General features: G+C 45.3%; 1 protein-coding gene across 2 annotated transcripts in view; it reads right to left on the reverse strand.

Moving 5' to 3' along the window:
• The window catches only part of LOC135106976 (leucine zipper putative tumor suppressor 2 homolog), a 116,840-nt gene extending 101,655 nt beyond the window's left edge, over window positions 1-15,185 (reverse strand). For both annotated transcript variants that reach the window (XM_064016458.1, XM_064016457.1), the window contains exon 1: window positions 14,845-15,185. The gene's annotated coding sequence lies outside the window, so the exon portion shown is untranslated. The remainder of the gene's footprint in view (window positions 1-14,844) is intronic.
• Between the last annotated feature and the right edge of the window lie 7,080 nt (window positions 15,186-22,265).

Consider the following 22,265-nt stretch of genomic DNA (forward strand, 5'->3'; position numbering starts at 1 on the left):
AATGTTTCACGATCAACGTCCTGTTTATGCGTCACCTCACCGCAGCATTTCAACACCGAGTGTGATGTGCGCAAGTCGAAATACTTTTATGCACGTAACAAAGTACAGAAGGTTAGTCTGGAAATAAGAATTAAACATTCCAGGAAGAATCTACATGTCTACTGTTTTTATCCGAGGGCATAGTGATTGTTCTTTTGAGTGAACCAATGAGATGCATGGCAATAACATCAGTGAATATTTAGTGATGCCATACCTACAGCATGTCAAAAGGAGAAAAAAAGTGGTATTGTTTCAAAAAGATCACGTTTTACATACCTGATTATCAGTTAGAGATTTATTTTATGAACTACAGAACTATAGTGATCGAAAATACATATGAAGCGGTGGGTAATCTAGCGAGCTGTTGAGCCTCCTGTAAGGATTGCTTGATGACTGACTGACTGAAGCTTATCCACCCCAAGCTGTGAAGATGAAGATGAGAGTCACCTAAAAATAAAGCTCGGTCAACGACTTCCATCTTTATACTTAAGTAAAGTTTTAATAGCTACCAGTTCCCTAATATGTCAACACGTCTTGTCAGATGACACTTATGATGCACTGATGACCACGTTTATGTTGCAGTTTAAGCACATCCTCTGAGGTAAAAGATACTCATTATATTCGCGTGGATAATCAGGTAAAGTGTTAACATTTGCCTCTCATTAGTGTCAGCTTCGCATATCAGAACTAAAGCAATCATGTGATACCGTCACAAGCTCTTTTGTTAGTGCATCTATCATTAATTAATGCTTTACTATATTTTTTTCTACTTCTAGCACACACTCCCACTATGATGACACTGTTTTTTTCAAAGGTCTGAGACAGATGCCACAAATTCACATTCAGGGAACTAAAAAGTGACAGAGTCGCGAGCCTCCCCACGCCGGACACTCATCGCTTCACCGCGGTGATGTGTCACTGGCTGGTCGGCGCCGCGGTGATGTTTATCGCCTCTACCTCTCCATTGACCCTGACGGATGCCGCGCCTCACCTTGACGAACAGTAGTCAATTTAGGGCTTAACATACGGACGACTTTACCAGGTCTGCCTGATGCGCCTCACCTAGCAATCAGTGAACAGATTACTCTCATGTCATCATAAACAAAGGTTTCCCGTCAAGTAAAACAATCACCTCACCGATCCTGTCTTCGCTACGTGCTAGGTGGCAGCCCTGGCTACCGGCCACACTAACAGTACCACACAGCCTAGCTAAACAAAGCACATCTATATATAGATTGTGTCAGCAACCTTGTAGATGCATGCAGGTCAGAGGACGTCAGCGATAATTACCAATGGTTGACATATCGTATAACAGAACTACTCAACCTCGACAGAGCGACGTGTTTAGTTATTCAAGTCCAGGGCACAGTGGTGATAATTACGATATGGTCACGTAAGTGCTCGGACTGTAATAATGGAGATGTGTGTTAGCACGGTACAAAGCTCACGTAGACCCACCGCCCCGCTGGCGTCTTCCTAGTTTAGCCCACTGACAAATCTGCCTTGTCCATGTCGTTACTTCGCTCCCGTAAGTCACCAGGTAATCCTGCTAATGGTCTTAAGACCCTCGCTCCCCCTCCACCACACCTGCTGCCGCAAACACCTGCACTTTCTCCCATAAACCTCTGGCCGTGAACTGGAAACATTTTCTCACTGGGTTCCCGACCGCAGTCTGTGCTCCTTTGCCGCCGCCACCTCACACCCTCCTCTCGCCGCCTCACTTGCATTTTTAATACTTAGACCTTCTTAACCTCATACTTGAAGTGAATAAATACTAAGACAAATGCTGATCACAGTGTTGAAGGTGAGACTTTTAGTTGATAGCTTAACGTTCATAAAAGCGAATTATATTTATTTTTCTCTCGCCCAAAACCTGCTTCTTCCCCAGCTCCTTGTGTCTGACTATGACTCACCCACGCCCTTTCTTCCCACGGCTCCCCCACTACCCCCTGACCCCTTCACCCCATCGCCTGTGTGCCGCTAATACGAATGAGGATTAAAAGTAGACAAAAAAAGCAAGCAAGTGAGCGTAGCGCATCAAGCAGAGGTACCTGTCAGGGCTCACAATATTCTGAATGACCACACCTGCCACGCACCCGCCTCCGCCTCGCATACAGATGAAAGTCTCCCACTCCCGCCTCTTACACTTACTCCAACGCTCCACTTTTCCCTCTCCAAACACCGCACCTGTGATACTGTTCACCTTGTTATCTATGCTTCCAATAAGTATGGGTTTGGATTCTCTTTTTTCTTACGCAGCGGGGAGTATCACAATGTTCTCGGTGTGTAGCATTAGTGATGAGGAATCGGCGTCACCAACTCACCTAGCCATGCAGTGCTCGTGTCGTCTGCACCGCCCAAGCACAACCTTCAGCCGTACTCACCTGCAAGTAAAGAAAACGAGCATATTAGTATAAGTGCCTATTTTTCGTGTACGTTTCCCGACGCCTCCCTTCCTCGCATACTTTCCCTCTCCTGCACGTTGATGAAACTCCTGCCATGACATATGGAGAGGGAAAAACTAATGGAACTCTGATACCACTGCCCGCTTGCACTTTGGCTCACTCTTTCCTGATTGCCTGTTGCCCTTGATCTCCTAACCACTAACCGACCTGCTGGATATGCCTCTCTATCTACCTGTTTGTCCACATATACATAAGCAGGTGTAATTGGCATGAGTGTTAGTACGGGTGTTGCAATCCTGACCGCTGCTGGCAGGGATCAAGGATGACGTCAGCTGCACAAGGCGTGTGAGGCAGGCCGCGGTGGTCCACAGGCGCGCCGCTCACCTTGCATCAGCGGCCACGCGTGGGTCAGGGGCGGAGTTTGCCCCAGCAACGGTGGTGCCACTGCCCTCGCTGCTGACTCTTGTCACCATTAAGTAAAGGTCATTACCGATACCCTGTGTGTGTGTGTGTGTGTGTGTGTGTGTGTGTGTGTGTGTGTGTGTGTGTGTGCGCGCGCAAACATATTGACTGATTGACTGTTTTGCTTGTTTATCTATTTTAGTTATTTATGTGCATATTATGATCAATTATTCTCAATTTTCTTAAACCCTGCCTTTAGCAACAATGATGAATTTCCTTTAATTATTACCTGCACATCAATCAGAACATCATTTCCTCAGACATCAACACATTACCCGGCAAACACACACACACACACACACACACACACACACACACACACACACACACACACACACACACACACACACACACACACACACACACACACACACACACACACCGTCGGCCCTCTGATACTCGTGGCACTGTCGAGGAGTCAGAGATGAATTTAAAGAGGCAACAGTGAGAGAGGCGGGGCTGTGAAGAAGTAGGCTAGTATAGCAGTGCAGGGGGTGTTCCCCACGCCTGCCTAACGGGAAAATGCAGTCAAACTAATAAATATTCTGGTTAAAAAACATATACATATATTTGCTGAAATTTAAATATGTCCTGACCCACCAGCAAGTCAGTCTCCATGTAAAAGTCACTGAAAGCACACCACGTCCTCGACAAGTGTATGCCTTTCTCTTCCCCTCTCCGGCAGATCACACAATGGCTCGGTTTCGAAATCCTCGGAAATCATGAAATTCTGAAGATATACACGCTGCACATAACACTTATTAATAAAAATAAAATAAAATACCAATACATTTTACAACGACGTGACTGGAGATTATTATATTATGGTGAAGAGTAGAAATTTTCATTTTCTTAATATCATAGTTCTAAAGTAGAGACAGATACAAATAATACACATTGATGAAAGAAATATGATTAGTACCTGAGAGGGCAGCAATAACTAATAAGGCATGACTGAGAGGACACGAGCCACACGCAGCTTATCGATGACACAGCCAAATGTTCTTATAATAATATTATCTGGGTCACCCAGTGAATATCTTATGGAAACTGCCGCTCAGGACACACTTTAATAAAACTTCTTCTCCCTCACTGGCCTCGATAGTAAGGATTGTTTTATTGGTTGAGAGAGAGAGAGAGAGAGAGAGAGAGAGAGAGAGAGAGAGAGAGAGAGAGAGAGAGAGAGAGAGAGAGAGAGAGAGAGAGAGAGAATATGAGCTCTAGACTCGCTGGGATGATATATTCGCATCTGGCAATCATGAGTTTAGCACGTGATGATTCTCAAGACCGTAGTGAATACTCTCTCTCTCTCTCTCTCTCTCTCTCTCTCTCTCTCTCTCTCTCTCTCTCTCTCTCTCTCTCTCTCTCTCACACACAAACACACACACGCACACACACACATAATAAGGTAGCTATGAAATATATATGACTATAATTATGAATAAAATCTAGAATATAACAGGAATATTTGAGGCAGTATTGCTGATGACTGACAAGCGAAGTAGTTGAGGCACATTGTAAATAAAAAGAAACAAGGGAAAAAAAATCTTAAAAAAATTGCTTTATGTTCACTTCACTTCAGTTGTAATACCTCATTCCGCGCCATGGGCATTACTACAGCAGTTTTTTTTCAGCAATCGGTCATATAAAAAGCAATACACAGCTGTTCTATTGTCATCTTGAGTCATACTGAAACTCCTCTTTGATTACTGGTACTCGCGCCTCCTCCGCCTCAGCTCAGAGACTTGGGGGTTGTGCGTTCTCAAATCCGACAGTTGACTAACAGATGAAGGCCGAGAACAGCATTTCGCGCCCGCGTGCGTGCGTGCGTTCGTGTGTGTGTGTGTGTGTGTGTGTGTGTGTGTGTGTGTGTGTGTGTGTGTGTGTGTGTGTGTGTGTGTGTGTGTGTGTGTGTGTGTGTGTGTGTGTGTGTGTGTGTGTGTGGGAAGACTGCACATATATAACTACTACACCATTACAAGTACTAAGCAAGCTAACCTAACCTAACATTGACAGCATAACCTTATCACAGCTTCACCTCCTTCAGTAGTATCAACACCAGAACCCCTTCACTCTCAGACCTGTATTGTTAAGCGCTTCGTTCTCTCCACACGACTTTGGGTGTTTCTATTTTAAAATTAATGAGACAGACGAGGGGCGCCAGTGTCTAAAATAGAAGCAGAAGGGCGTACCGTGCTGTCAGTCGTGGAGGCTTCCTGGAATCCCTGGAACATACTCTTTATTTTTTTATCTACTTCTAATAATACATACTCTTTATTTTCTTGTCTACTTCTAATAATAATCTGTTCTAGACGGAATGGGTTTGTACTATATATAAATAATACAAAATACGATTAATATCAGTACCCATCTCTGAAAATACCTTTAAAGTATTAGATTTAATGCTTGGAAGTGGTTTGATGCTATGACTGTTAAGGCTTCTTATCAAGCTTAATAATTTATTTGGTGCACGCTTAAATTTTGAAAGACGTCAGTAATAGCAAAGAGTAATTGAGTCATTCACTTTTTTTAGTATGTAGTTTAATTTTTCCTCAATAAATAATGAAGGCTTACTCAAATGAAGCAACAAGCGTCATCATCAGTCAAAGGGTTAACAAGAATTTATTCGCCGACAGATTCAGTGGATAAGATCTGTGAGCACACGAGTAAGCCACGCTCCTGGAGGGCGGCGCCAGGAAAGGGTGGCGTCCCATCCTGCCGCTGGGGGAGAGGGAGGGGCAGGGAGAGTAAGGAGAGTAACTACCGCCCAGCAGCAGCCTTGACCCGTCACCCCGGCCACCATAAATCCAACACCAGGTAATCACACCCATTGCACACACACACACACACACACACACACACACACCGCCCAAGTCGTCGCTACTGGAACCAAGACCATGCACACTTGTACTTGACTTTTCAATGTTGTACCACAGAAAACTTACTGATCGATTTTTTTTTTTTTTCTGAGCACGATCAATTATTCTGACAAGACTTCCTTATTTATCGAAACAAAAATCGATATAAAATTAGCAATAACGATTCGAAAAAGCTTGCAAAAATCTCGCGAAACGCATGAGGTAGTCTCACACCACAGACAACCAGTTTTCCCTCCACTTGTGTCTTCTTTCCTCCGTATCTCCCTTCCTTGGTTACTTGCAGACGCCCAGCTTACGTACCTTGCTTCTTGTTTTTCTCCATCTCTCCATTACACGCAACGCACTCTTAACACTCCCGCACGATCTCAATTCTCCGCCTGATAATTTCACATCATAGACAGCCATGAACGTCTGTCACGCATTTTGTAATTGTGGCGCGAAAAACATTATTGAGACTATGGAGGTGAAGAGAAAAACAGGTGTGACGAGCAAGTGGGAAAGGTCAACTGGTTTGTCAAGAAGCAAAATGCAAACACGTCTTCTCTTGAGAAGTAAATACAGCGTGAAATGAATGGATAAATAACTCAACAAGTAATGATAGGAAGAGAGAAAGGGAGAATGAATGAAATTCGACAAACAAGGGAATGAGTGAAAGGAAGAAAGTGACAAAAGACTGCATGGATTAGAACCTGTGGGAAGCCAGCCTCCGTGATTACACAGAACACAATATCTAAACAAAAGCGGGTACGCAGGTTTTCAGTTTTAAGTAAGCAATCTTTCATGTGGTTTTCAATGAATATTTAGAAAAAAATATATATTCACAACTAAATGAGATTTAACTATAATAGATTCAGAATAAGGTGAGATTATTATTCTTTTAATCAACTAAAATTTATAGTTTGGAAGAAAAAAAATATTCCCATCCGCTGATTTCCTAAGTGAGCTACACGAATATTCTATTGCTTAATTTATCCAGAACGGTATAAAAAAATAAATAAATAAAAATACACTTCATTTCTTGAAGAATGAAAAAAAGTGTCTCAGGTTAAGAAGACACGTACAAGAATGTTACTACAACATTCCACATCAAAATAACCAGCTAAACAACTTTTATGCGTACATAAATAGAAAAAAAAAGGATTAGGTGTTAAGTCCTCAAGATGAAAAAATAAATAAATAAAATAATGGGTTCCTGACACAAAGCTGGACTCTTGCTTCTGTCTTAAAATAATAATAAGAAGGAATTAAATAAAAACAAATGTCTATACATCAACAACACTATAACACTCTAACATAATTGAAGTTTTGTCTCTGTATCTAATCCACTTTATACACAAACAAATAAATGAGTGGTAAATTCTGCAGGACAAAAATATAAAAAAACAAAGAAAGAGAAAGAATTCCGAGCACTAAGGTGTTGCTTCTGTATCCCATGTTCCCTCCTTCACGCCTCCTCGCGGCCCACCCTGGACAAGCGTGAGATTTCCTGCGGTGTCCTCATTAGCAAGACTCAGGCCGAGCATTCCTTTAGGGGCCTGGAGGAGCCATTTAACTTGGATGCGTTCAGCGACCTCCCGTGGTCCAGATTTCTCAGAATGTACCTCACAAGCTTCCGTGGACGTTTGCCTTGGATCTTTACAAAATTCTTGAGTTATTAGTGACTACTTAAAAAAAAAAAAATGTAGAAAATTATACCCAGATGTACGTAATTTTTTAGGGTCTTCAGAAGATCCAAACTGTCGTAGAACCTTACACCAGAAACAAAGGGAAGATGGACAGGAAGAGGGAAGAAAAGTGAGAGGGAACCCTTTTGTGGTTTTCCAGTACCTATCATTCCCAAGTGGAGAGAAAGGAATAAGAGGAGGGATGGAGCTGTACGGGAGTGTTAAGGCGGCCAGTGTCTGTCTGGCTTGAAGTAAGAGGAAGTGAGGACACATGCACCGCTAAGGAAAGATGAGAGGTGGAAAGAAAGAGAAAAAGAAAAGAGAAAAAAGAAGGAAATATGATCCATAAAATCACGCAGCTATTTCTTGTTAAGTAATATCAAAGCATGAAGATTAATTTTAAGAACAGGTGCAGGCCATCTCCCAGGCTTTACAGGAACAGAAAACACTTTAATATTTTGTAGTATCTCGACTTGCATCGCGCGCACACACACACACACACACACACACACACACACACACACACACACACACACACACACACACACACACACACACACACACACACACACACACACACACACACACACACACACACACACACACATATTCAGCTTCGTAACAACATAAATAACACCAAACTTAATTTAACAAGACATTTCAGTTTATATTCTGATTATTTCCTGGCGTGGTTTATACATGCAGGTGTTGATGCGTAGGCCTGATTTAAATTTACAACGCGAATTTCACTACCTCGGGTCCATCTGAGGCGTTGCGAACTGATTAGATTTTTAGTCAACTTAACCTAAATACATTACAAGTAGGAAAAACAGAATCAGACTTGCTAGGTACATTTTGGGTGTACGTGTGTGTCCGTGGGTGTACTATGCAATGCTAAGTGCGGCCAGCCTGTTAGTATGAGTGATAATGTTCCGTTAGGTTTAGTCTCAGATCCGGGGAGGAAGAAAGGAGGAGGAGGAGGAGGAGGAGGAGGAGGAGAGAAGTGCTGGAGTAGGGAGTGGGGACGAGAGGTTCATGCTAAGCGAATCGGACACCACTTGCTTGGACCCACGGCCTGCTTGCAGTCACCTGTTGTCAAGTGTTTCTCTCTCTCTCTCTCTCTCTCTCTCTCTCTCTCCTCTCTCTCTCTCTCTCTCTCTCTCTCTCTCTCTCTCTCTTTTCTTCTTATTCTTTGACTTTTTTTTCTTCTTACTCTGCTTCTTTCTTCTTTCTAGTCGACTTTTTTTCTTCCTCGTGTCTTCTTCTTTAACTTTTTTATTCTTCTTCCTTCTCGTCGTCTTCTTCTTCGACTCTTTTTCCCTTCTTATTATCCATCTTTTAACGTAATCCTTCAGACTTAGCTACGTACAACAGTCGTACGCTGCACCCCTGGCCAGTAACAACCGGCTGGCAATTCCATGCAACTAGGTAATAAATCGAACGAAAGTGCACCTTGGGACTCTCGTAGTTACTGTGTGCGTGGATTTGTTTTCCATGTACTGATGGTAATGACTATGTACTTTCAACACAACATCTGATTCACAACGCAGAGTTTTTATGAGTACGACCTAGACATAAGAAGAGACAGAGAAAAAGAAGAGTGGCTCCTCACATTTCGGGTTCAGGGGAAAAGTGCGGCGTCCAGCGGGGCGTGGAGTGGTGGCCTAGGTAGCTTGGGAAGAGAGAGAGAGAGAGAGAGAGAGAGAGAGAGAGAGAGAGAGAGAGAGAGAGAGAGAGAGAGAGAGAGAGAGAGAGAGAGAGAGAGAGAGAGGGAGGGGGACGCGGGCACAGGAGGAGGAAGCAAGATACCAAGTTCGAATATAATGGCGCCAGTTTACATCTCTAGGCTTCTGGTGCTTTCCTAATACGTATGCAGCGTAGTGACCTTCATTCCGTCCACTTAAAACAGGCTTTCTACGTTTAACACAATGCCCCTCATTAAAATATTTCTTCCTTTAGGAGATTCTTCCAAGCTAAGAATAGCACAGAATATAACTGACGCCCAAGACCCAAGAACAAAAATAAAACGAAAGCTTCCTGCCACAATAAATTCTCGTGCTCGCGCCGATCACCAAACCCAGCACCTTGCGACGCACATAAAATTGTACAACGCAGCCGTGGAAGATGCCAACGCTATCGTGCAGTCACCTCCAAACACTCCGCCAAGAACAGTTGGGTCATGCTCCTCTACCACCGGCGTCTCCTTCCCGAGTCCAAGACAAGGCTTTGTAGTTTCTCTGTCTACTCTGAATGGTTGGCCATAAACAATACGAAAGAGCCCTAGCCCTGTAAGGCCATCCCCGCCGCGCCGTCACGAGACTCCGCGGTTGAGAGAGACACTTTTGGGGTTGACGTGCTCGTTCCTGGGTTACAAGAGTACTTTCAGGACAACACCGGGGCCGCAGGTGACGGAGGTACTGCGTGTTGTGTCTAAGAAGCTACCGCAGAGAGAGAGAGAGAGAGAGAGAGAGAGAGAGAGAGAGAGAGAGAGAGAGAGAGAGAGAGAGAGAGAGAGAGAGAGAGAGAGAGAGAGAGAGAGAGAGAGAGAGAGAGAGTGTGTGAGGCTCATCAGTATTCCTAGAGGCTGGCAGAGCTGAGGGGAGTGAGGCTGTTGTTTCATCCATCATGGAAGCACTTATGGCAAGCTCAGCCTCCCAGAACTCATTTTCCTTTCAAAAATAATATATAGCAAGTTTAGTCTTAGCATTTGCATCGTTTTCCTCCAAGACTGAGACTTCGGTGAGCAGAGTACATGCCTTTTTCTTATCAATTTTGGTATCTGCAAAAAAGTTAACAAATTTCGTGATATTGAACACTACCCTGACGTGACATCGTGTGTGTGTGTGTGTGTGTGTGTGTGTGTGTGTGTGTGTGTGTGTGTGTGTGTGTGTGTGTGTGTGTGTGTGTGTGTGTGTGTGTGTGTGTGTGTGTGTGTGTGTGTGTGTGTGTGTGTGTGTGTGTAGCGCCTCTCAGACACCTCAGGTAATACTGCAAAAGGTGGTGGTGAGTGGAAGACCACCCCTGGCTAGTGACATTGTGTGGATGAGGCCTTAGGCAGTAGGCTTGCCAGAGGCAGGAAGAGGCTGGTTTGTGTAATAATAATAATAATAATAATAAACGGTTTATTATTTAGGCAGTTGACAAACTGAAAATGTACATAGGGGATGGGGAAAAACTTAACATTAATCCTAACGGTAAGACTAATCTAGGAGGGAAATACTATCGATTGATGGCTCGCACCATGGTGGGAATCGCACTGAGTCTGTACCGGTCCGTGCGCGGCGCCTTCAGGGGCGTTATTTTGTTGTGGTGTCTGGTGGCACGGACAGGGCGAGGCGCGTCGGGCGGCAGCATGTCTCTGAGACGCGGATGATGCAGTAGTCCCTTCCCAAACTTCTCCAGAGCCTCTCGGTGCCTGGTGGATATTCTGGACAGACTCAGGGTGGTCAGGGCTTCTTCATAGGTGGTGTATGCAGGGCCAAGGATGACCCTGCACGCCCTTTTCTGCACACTCTCTAGCTGTAGCTGTTGAGTGTGTGTGTGTGTGTGTGTGTGTGTGTGTGTGTGTGTGTGTGTTCGGTGTGAGTAAAGGCGATGAAAAATTGTAATCGTCAGGAATATGAATACGATTAATACAGACCAACCAGTTGTTAAGCAGAATTAATTACTAGGGTCGAGGAAAACACACACACACACACACACACACACACACACACACACACACACACACACACACACACGCCTCCAGGTACAAGATAGCGGCCGACCCTCCGTCAGCGTTCCGGTCTAGTGCTTCCCGGAGCGAGTGGTGAATGGCACCTCCTTGCCGTCCGCGGCGATGGTGCGGGTAGTGGTGGTGGTGGTGCCCGGGCCGTGGAGAGAGGGAGACTGAGAAAGAGAGTGACGCAGAGAGAGAGAGAGAGAGAGAGAGAGAGAGAGAGAAAGAGAGGGTGAGGGGTTTCTTCTGCCCTCCAAGTCACACAACCACTTCAAACACCACCCATTTCACTTTGCGAAAAAAAAAAAAAACTAATTGGCCACTGATGACAAGTGGATGTGACGGTGAAAGGTGAAGTGAAGCTCGCAGGTAAGAATGGGTGTGCGCACGTGTGGATGGCACGGGTGGTGTGGTGTAGCGGGGTGGTGCAAGGGCTGTCCATTCACCTAATCCCACAGCCGCCCAAACCACTGGGTCCCGGGCCTGAGCAAGCGAACCTCAATGGCAAAGACAAAATGACCGTTCTAGTGTTTAGTATGCAGTGGGTGTGAGGGAAGCGTGGGAGGGAGGTGGGGGTTGACCTGCGGGGTGAAGGGGAAGAAGGGAAGTGGTGATGGTGATGGTGGTAGCGTGGGAGGTACAGGTGTACATAGGTGATAGTGGTGATTATTGGTGATGACTCGCAATACAGGGCACCATATAAAAATACAGTACCTCTAAGCACCATACAACAATATATACATTTAGAGCCTTACTTTTCGCAACCACTTCCTAAATAAATCTTCCTTATTCATCTACTTCCTATCCCAACCAATATTCCAAACTAGCAAACTTAGTTCCTTTCTATGCTGTTTCCCTTCACAACACAACACAACACAAAAACCACAGCATTAAACAACACCTGAAGTATAAACCAACAGGAACAAGGTGTAATTTAAGATAAAAAGGGGTGTTCCAGGAAGGTGGTGAGACGCGATGGTGGTGGCGGCGGCTCGGGTGTCGCGCAGAGTGACTGGAACTGCTGGGAAACTCGGAGGTGGACGGGAGGTGGACAGGAGGTAGGCGCTGAGGGGGTGACGTGGGCGGAGCGAGGGGCATACAAGTGGGCGCCGCGAGGGATAGGAGGGAGAGGAGAGACGAGGAGGAGGAGGAGGACGGAGGGCAAAAACTGATGAATGGAAGTGTACTGAGCGAGACAGTCGGCGAATCAATTGTATTCACATAGTGTTGCAATGATAACTAATGGGTTGTGGACTTAAAATAATAAAACCCACCACCGACACCACTAGCAGCAGCAGCAGGCAGTAGTGGGTGAGGTAAGGGAGAAAAACATATCATAATCAGGGGAGTAGTATTCAGTGTCGTAATTAAGATACTCGTTCCAAGGCCCTCGAATTTACATCCAAGTGGGCAGGCAGTAAATAAGGGAATTACGAACAGGAAGTCAAGGAGTCGTAAGTGCGCGAGGTGACAGTGATTCATGGACAAGGCGACGCGGGCGGGAGGAGAACAGGGGGTGGGAGGGAAGAAGAGGAAGGAAAGGTGCGAGGGCGGTGGAAGGGAGGTGCTGTGGAGAGACATTCATCTCTGTGGGGAAGAGATATTAATTAGGAGAGCCGCGGGGCCACCACACTGCGCGGTGATGAGGGAACACGGGGCCTGATACAAGATGGGTGGTGGCTGTGGTGGTGGCTGTAGTGGTGGTCAATGAAACAGCTGACTTGTGTGTGTGTGTGTGTGTGTGTGTGTGTGTGTGTGTGTGTGTGTGTGTGTGTGTGTGTGTGTGTGTGTGTGTGTGTGTGTGTGTGTGTGTGTGTGTGTGTGTGTGTGTGTGTAGTTGGTAATAAAGTCAGTGAGAGCAAGCACACTGAAATATCAAGGTAAGAGGCACAGCGAAACAAGCACATGAGAACACATGTGAAAAAAAAAAAAAAAAAAAAGGCAAAAAGGTCAGCAGCCTGGGGAGACTTGACTTGCCGTACGTGGGCGAGGTTTGCCCATTCATTTAGCGAGCGGCCGTTGCTCCCCACCTGCTGCAGCTGCTGCGTGAGCCACGGAACATCCTTGATGGGAACTTCCCCGATGAGCAATAAAAAATGTCATCACTTCTGACTTTTTAATTATTTATTTATTTTTCTTTCTCCGTGGAAGTGAATGGAATGGCTACGCTATGTTCGCGGTGCAGCAAAGCGAGGGGGAGAATGAAGGACGCCGTTCCTGGTTCAGTGTCGCGACAGTTACAAGGCGCGGCTTTGGGTTGGGTGAAGGTTCCAGCACAAAACACGTTGCCAAAATTATGTTGCCGATTTCATGATCAGCAAAATCAGAACATATTGCACTATACTAATCCACAACTAATTTACCTCTCTCTCTCTCTCTCTCTCTCTCTCGCTCTCTCTCTCTCTCTCTCTCTCTCTCTCTCTCTCTCTCTCTCTCTCTCTCTCCTCTCTCTCTCTCTCTCTCTCTCTCTCGTTTACAGCCCCCGGCCCCTCGCCCAACAGCCTCGCACCGCAACCATCGCAACACACCTGACCACTTTTTGCATGAGAGTATTGCAGTCAAATTATGGCCGCTGAGAATCCCTCAGAGTAACGGCGCGATTCATGGCTCGGCTCTACGTTTGTTGTGGCGCTGGCAGGGACATGAGGCACCACTGGCTAATGCAATGAACACCTGACCATAAGCAGCTGCACCGGGGAGACAAACTGGAGGGGAGTCGCGCATGATACACAAGCCACGCGTATAAAACAAACGGAATATTTTGTCATTCATAGTCATGAGTGGCGGAGGTGGCTCTAGTGAGGAGGAGCAGGTGTAACAGGTGGCAAAAAGGCAGATACTCATTAGGTTCCTGAGGCTGGTGATCACAATCCTGCAGCTGCTCGGATGAATTAAGGAAGTAACTTTTCATCACTATAATCTAACCCGTGTATCCTTGTTGTAGAAGATACAACAATAATAAAAAAATAAATAACAGGTAACAGGCCAATGTACAAAAAATACATCGTCTTAGTATTCTATCGTAAGAGGATTAGCGTAATAAATCAATGGACTATATCAACATACATAATGCCAGGAGTCACCATATCGCCCAGGTAACACACAGCCGCGCATGACAACACAAGCATCGCAAACCTGCAACACGTCCCTGCACAGCTGATCACGTTCCTACTCGCACCGGCACAACACAGCCTGTCCATTCACGCACCCAGTCTCCAGTGATTCTCCGAGGGAACGCCCCCAAGACTTCAGACAGGCAACGCGTTTTACTAACACAAAGACAAGTGACAGAACACACCCAATATAACAATCTCAGACTCTCCCACGCAAGCACACTGCGGGAAAGAGAGACCTTGCCGTGGGTCTCAGTTCCGCTTGTTGCCCCCTCTAACTCCCTGAATGAGACTGCTAAATGGGAAAAGTCCCAAAACGTGCTTCATCCTTGTTTTTACCGAGCTGACCATGAACCTTCAAAAAGCGGGATCAAGGATACACTGTGTACCGCCCGCGGCTCATCACTCACTCCTACGCATGTAAAGTTCCTGCCTCATCAACACTGTCATTACATAACACTCAGTATTATCCTACACTATAAAACCATGGCGACTTTCCAATGATACAGCCATCCTTAACTATGTCTTATACTACAACATGAAAGTGCAAGGCGTTGTTCTTACCATGGCGTTGAGAGTAGGCGTGTGCCGGCCATCTAACAGCGCCTCCCTGGCGTGGCGGGTGTACGAGTTCTATGCACGTTCACTGCGGGTATGGTGCTTCCAAACCTCCATATCACCATTCGCAGTATGCAGTCTTGCAACACAACGTCTGCTTTCACGCACGAAACAGATCTTTCCTAGTCCTTTGGATTTTCAGGAGTATGACTAGAAATCAGTCCTCGGCTCTCCTTGGACTGTGTGTCAGACAAATGTTCTAGCCTTAACCGCAATGCAACAAATAAACACGTGAGCACTGAAGACCATCTCTCCTGGTTGAGGTCCGCCTCACCCCACCTTCGGAAAGAACACTGAAGGCCGGACGCGTGGGCCACCCGTCCTTTGATGTGGTTGCCAGCTACCAAACGCTCTCACTACACTTTCTTCGCGCCTGTGATGAACCTTTTCACATTCAAACTCTTTTCTGTTGATAGCACGTTAATGTTACTTACTCCTTCAAGTAATTGCATATTCACCGTAACGAGTTTTGGCGTCAGATTTATAGATCAATAAACTTGAACCGTCAACTGCGTCAATCAGCTGACTGCGCCTGGGTAAAGACCCCAAGTGGAGGAAGCATGGGAGGCGCGTTCACCACCAGCACTACCACCACCTTGCGAGCCTCCACCGCCTCCACTCGTACAGGAACAACCACGGCTCATCCATCGTTCCACCACAACGCCTATTTATCGTTGCTCTCACCTATCACAGTCCACCGTAGTGTCAGTCACAGTCAGTCTGTGAGTTGGTGCTGGCCGGAGGAGTGGTGAGTGACGAGCGTTGGGGTGAATGGAACCCTCCCCAACACCTGTCACCTGGCCCAGACGAAAACACAGCTGCCTACGACACACCTGGGCACTGGCAACCCTTCGTCAGCTGGCGTACACTCACTGATCAACGCAGACCTTAGTGACGCAGTGTGGTGCAGGGTGGTCACTGAACGTGGTCACCTTGGAGTGGGAGGAACTTAAACACTGCAGGAGAGAAGTCTAAGTCTTGCATTGAGCTTATTATTTTTCTTTTATTTCCTGTCCTCCAGATTTCTTTTCTATTAATCTATCATCCTTTTCGAGAGACGAACTTTCATACTATTGTTTTTTCTCTATTTCCTGGCAATGTGAATCACTCCTTTCACCCAACCACCACATGTCTCAAGGGCATCCTCATACAAGATCGCTTTGTTCTCTAGCTCAGCATGTAGGGCAATGCTGCCTCTCTTTTACTTTTACTCCTCTCACATCTACTTCATATCAGGCAGTGGGACGCTTATAAACAACCTCTTATTGGGTAACACGTTTGACGTTCGTTCTTACTGTGTTCATTTGTGTCACGTGACTGGAGGAGACGAGTTCTAATCCTCAAGTGCAACAAAGATTTCTTTTCTCTAATAATACCAAAAACTTAATTCTCCGAAAGAAAACTTACCTTTGTTTACCATTATCATCAGTCCTATATTAACTACAATCTAAAATCTCTCTCTCTCTCTCTCTCTCTCTCTCTCTCTCTCTCTCTCTCTCTCTCTCTCTCTCTCTCTCTCTCTCTCTCTCTCTCTCTCTCTCTCTCTCTCGCCCAGTCACGTGGGTTTAAAACGCCTAATGTGGTGCCCCATTAGCCGTACCTTTTGTGGTGGACCTTTTGTGTTAAAAGCAGCACGGTGTGTAGCGCGAGGCTCAGAGCTTCTATGTATATTACCTTGGCAGAAAAAAAAGCCCTTAATACCACAGCCTATCTATATCGCTGGGGTCTAAAAGTGTACACAGTTATGCTCTCTCTCTCTCTCTCTCTCTCTCTCTCCTCTCTCTCTCTCTCTCCTCTCTCTCTCTCTCTCTCTCTCTCTCTCTCTCCTCTCTCTCTCTCTCTCTATGTGTGTGTGTGTGTGTGTGTGGTGTGTCTTAAAATCCAAGGACGATATTATTCTCATTACGATTTTTTTCCACTTCATCACAAAGGAAAAATGTTTTTAATGGAAACTATACCCTGCACGTAATATCAGTAATTAGGGAAAATTATGACGTGATTTCTTTATACACACTGCATCATCCCTTAAAATTTTCCCTCCCTTTAATATCAAGATAGTATTAGTCTGTAAACGGTGATGGGTATATTCTTGATAGTTTCCTAAAAGAGCGTCGACCCCACGAAGGAAGACACCTGGACTAACTTAGCTAATTGAAAAATCACTACCTTTAACCTGTATTCCATTCGATTCACCCGCAGCAGCAGCAGCACCACCACCACCACCACCACCACCAACCCCAACAACAACAACAACAACAACTCAACCTCATTGTTCCACTTCTGCCCATTTTTCCAAGCTTGCTATTCACCTCCTGTCTAAACAGCGTCTCTGTCCCCACTCACCCTGTCATCTCCAAGCTCAGCCTCTCTATCATCTCTCCTTCCTCTTCCCCACCCCAGCCTCGGCGCCCTCCAGGTCACGACGAGGCTGACGTACGACTAGAATTAAGCCTACGTAATGAGTTGACCTGCCGTAGTCTTCCCTCCACCAGGAAAGAAAAAAGAAGAGAAAAAAAAGAAAGAAAGGTTCGTCTCCACGGCTCCAAGTGTTAATTTTTCTTCTTTTTCTTCTTCTTCTTCTTCTTCTTTTCTTTTGAGGTCACACGCTGCTGAGGGAGGGAGGTTGTTGACGTGTGTGTGTGTGTGTGTGTGTGTGTGTGTGTGTGTGTGTGTGTGTGTGTGTGTGTGTGTGTGTGTGTGTGTGTGTGTGTGTATAAGTGTATGTGTGCATGTACAGTCGGTATATATATAACCAGACTAAAACTCACATACTCATCTGGGAAACTGGAACGGCCTAATAAACCGAACCATAAATAAAGGATTAATAATACGTTTGGATACAAGAATTAAGGAAGAAGGAGGAGAAGGAGGAGGAGGAGGAGGAGGAGGAGGAGGAGGAGGAGGAGGAGGAGGAGGAGGAGGAGGAGGAGAAGGAGGAGGAGGAGGAGGAAGCAAAATGGGTTACAAGGGTGAGAGTTCACTGGGAGCGAGATTAGGAAAAGGAGGAAGAGATGGAGGAAGAGAAGGAAAAAAGGAAGGAAGGCAAGAGATTCGGTTCCTTGGCAGGTAGAACACCACTATCAAACAGGATGTCGCGGTGGGCTGTGGCGCCTCGTCATAAACTTTTATTTTACGTAGAGTGAGGTGGAGACCCTAGCCAGCCCCACCCCAAGGCCACCCCACCCTCTGAAGCACCGCACACACACACACACACACACACACACACACACACACACACACAATTCAACCTACTATTATAAACGGGTAAGGGTGGGGAAGGTATAAAGGTATAAGAGAGAAAGATCAGTCCCCCACACCAGGAAAGGGAAAGGGAATAAGGGAAGGAAGGGATGTGGAGTAACCGTCTAACATACCTGAAGGGAAAAGAGGAAGGGTGGGTAGTGTGGGAACAGTATAACCCATCAGGAGAAGGAGGAGGAGGAGGAGGAGGTGGAGGGATGAGAGGGAAGCGAGAGGAGAAGCAACAGCAATAACAACAAGAACTGCAATCTAACAAACCAGGAAGAAGGAGTGGATGGGAGGAAAGTGAAAGGTACTGAGGATGGGCAAGTCTAGCACACTAGAATACGAGAAATGGGTGAAAGGGAGGACGAGAAGGGATGGGCAGGGAATAGCAAACAGCGGAGACCCGAATTGTATGTATATTTAACCACAGGAGGAGGAAGAGGAGGAGAAGGAGAAGTTAGGGGAGGGAAAGGAAGGGGTGAGAAAGATGAGGGTGGGGATGATTTGACACACTACGTAACGAGAAGGAAGGGAAAGGTGGGAAGGAAAGGGAGAGCGGGATAATTGAAGAGAGGGTTATGAAAGATATATACACACACACACACACACACACACACACACACACACACACACACACACACACACACACACACACACACACACACACACACACAGAGGCAGTCTGACACACCCAAGTATTTCCTCCTTCACCAGACGACTGTAGAATGACAAGCAGCACTGAGACACACCACCATCACCACCACTGTCTTCTTCGGCGTCCTTGTGGTGGTAGTGGTGGTAGTGGTGGTAGTAGTAGCAGTAGTAGTAGTAGTAGTAGTAGTAGTAGTAGTAGTAGTAGTAGTAGTAGTAGTAGTAGTAGTAGTAGTAGTAGTAGTAGTAGTAATAGTAGGAGTAGAAGTAATAGTGGTTGTTGTTGTTGTTGTTATTGTTGTTGTTGTTGTTGCTGCTGCTGCTGTACTGCAAAGAATGAACGAAAGAAGCAGGAGGAGGAGGAGAGGAGGAGGAGGAGGAGGAGGAGGAGGAGGAGGAGGAGGAGGAGGAGGAGGAGGAGGAGGAGGAGGAGGAAGAGGAGGAGGAGGCGTGTGTTATTTAGGTTTCCTTTCTATTCATGGAATCTTCCGGTGTCAAATTCTTGCGAGTCATTTTTTTTTATATGTTTAGTAGTTTGTATATCAGTCGGATGTATACATACTGATATCTGTATATACGTAACAGTTTAGTAATAAGTCTGTCCATCTTTTTCTGTTTGTATGTATGTGTATATGAAACTATGTACCCAACCCATCAACTAGTATCCTTCTATTTACTACCTCCCTGTCTGTCTACCTGTCAACATTCAAGCATAATAGTGTTTTCCATACCCATCTTCTTATATCTATCAATACCTCCACTTTATATCTGCCTGTCTATCAACACACGAATCATACAGCGTCTTTCCATATCCATCATTTATACCTATCAATATACCCACTCTGCATCCACATCACAAACATTTACCAATCCATTTATCCATCTTCGTATCCCTATTCCTTTACAATTCACTTCCACACCTGCAAAAACAAAGCAATAACTTCCGGGTTCCGTTTTAAACCCTCCCTGCATCGCTCCTTAAGGCACACGCATGATGCAGGGACGAGGAATGTTGCTGCAGGAAGGCTAACATCACACATATATAAATATCTCCCTTCCTCGTTCTACAAGCTGGGGGTGCCATGCCCTTTACAAGCATACGAGCTGGGACGCCCCTCTGGACACGTGATAAATATTTGGTCCACCTCTCAGCAACGGCACGCGCCCCTGAGAGTCACCCCCCCCCCTTCCAATCCTTCTCGTCGTCGTCGTCCTCCTCCCTCTCCTCCCTCTTCCCGCTGCCCTCAGTCCAAACATCCTTCTAGGCATCACCTTCTGACCCCCACACCCGCAGCAGCAGGAGCAGGAAGGCCACCCAAATGTCAGGCTGAGGAGTGGTCGGTGTGGGTGTGGCGGTTAGTGATGGTGATGGTGATGGTGGTGAAGGTCGCTTTAGATTGGCGGTATTATTTGAGATGTTAACCCTTTCCTTTCGCCCTCTGTCATTTTCCTCTCCCGTTTCTCTGTTTCTTATTTTTTTTAAGTCATGTGTTTTTAATCTTTTTAGTTTTTGTTTTCAGTGTTCGTTTAGATTTTTTTTCTTTTTCTGCTTCGTATGGTGCAAGATTTTTCGTTGAAGCGTTTCGACAGGTTTCTTATTTTCACTCCACCATATTAAGAAACTTTCCCCTCGATATCAAGTCTTAGTTTTTACCTCATATTTTTTTTCTACTTTCAAGCGAAACGTACGTAAATGTTTTTATTCTCCTTTATGAATTATACACACCATAATTTATTAAACGACGTACCCCAGATGATTTCTCCTCTCTTTCAGATCATACTTCTTCTGACTTTACGTAATTTTTTTTCCCCCATGCTTATCAGTACTGAGTCTATATAGAGCTGCTGTTGTTTTCACGAAATCCTGCTAATTTATAACCAACTTGCTCAGTACTTTCTATCATTTCATACTTCTTTTCTTTCACACCATTCGACGTGTAACTTTCTTGTTCATAACCTAAGCCTTTTTTCCGTCTTGCTTCTTCTCTACAACAACAAAAACAGCAACAATAACAACAACAAAAACAACAACAACAACAATTACTACTACTACTACTACTACTACTACTACTACTACTACTACTACTACTACTACTACTACTACTACTATTACTACTACTACTACTACTACTACTTCTATTACTTCTACTTCTACTACTACTACTACTACTACAACTACTACTACTACTACTACTACTACTATAACTACTACTACTACTTCTACTACTACTACTACTACTACTACTACCAACACCACCATCACCACCACCACTACCATGACCACTACCACTACTACTACTGATCCTACTGTCTCGCAATTCGACAAGTACATACGTTTCTCATTCCAGGATTATCAAAACTCTTCCACCAGTTGTTCATAAGCATTTCATTCCTAGTGTGCACTGAGTCATGGTCGTCAGTGCACCGTGTGGGTCTTGACATCCAAAGAGGCACCACGGCTCGCCCCTCCGCGACCCACTTGCTCTGATGCCTCCCCTTATACCGCCACGCCCAGCTTACCCCGTGTGGACATGCGTTTCTTTATATTCTCCCTTCCTCAGGTCCGGGTGTTGTGGTTACTTTTTTTCTTTGATGGGGTCAGGTGGGGTGGGATGGGAAAGCCTCGTGTTTATACCTGCACACACGCACCTGAATGAGCAGAGACGACGTAAGTATGAATTAACGTATGTCTAGAGGTCTCGTCTGGCTAGTACTCGTGCTCGTCTGGGTGCTAGTGACATTTAAAGGCCAGAGTCTTGCCCTAATAGCTATCAGCGGTAGATGAAATATGGTGAAACATTTATCTGGGTATGTGTGTCAGGGTACGTATAACAGGCAGCGGGGAGAAGGAAAAAGTTTTGCAAGATAACACACCTTTATAATGTTGCTACCAATTAAACATTCCTGAGAAGTGTTATGCAACAATCGTGAAGCAAGAGAGTCTTCTAGATCATGAACATTATGATGAGGCTGTGAGAGTTGTGACCCCATAGGAACAATACTGTATAAAGAAGTGTGTTGGGGTGAAGAGCAAGAAAAAAAACAGTGTGGTGGCTGGCTGGGCGTCACCGAGCTCCGGCAACTCCGCTATTTACCACGCTAGAATTATTGACTCGAGTGCCGGTTCGTTGGTAAAATATATAAAGAAAATTCTATGTAGTGATGCAACGTTACACGAACACTGAAAATGGAGGAGGACAGAAGACAGGGGGATGGTAACCAGCTAATGGAGGAGGAGGAGAAGGAGACGAAAGAGGAGACGAAGGAAGAGGAGCAGTACAGCAAAACCCATAGTCTTATTTTTTAAGCTCTCAAAGGTCACACAAGTGATTAGTGGGATTCCCTTAAGTGTCCTTCCCATTAGTGATGCAGAATTCTTGATATACGGTCACTACAATAAACACACACACACACACATACACACTTGAAGACCTCCAGTAACTTCCAGTAGAGCATGCAAAAAAATATTC

This window comes from Scylla paramamosain, chromosome 14 (assembly GCF_035594125.1).
Source record: "Scylla paramamosain isolate STU-SP2022 chromosome 14, ASM3559412v1, whole genome shotgun sequence".
NCBI classification, from domain to species: domain Eukaryota; kingdom Metazoa; phylum Arthropoda; class Malacostraca; order Decapoda; family Portunidae; genus Scylla; species Scylla paramamosain.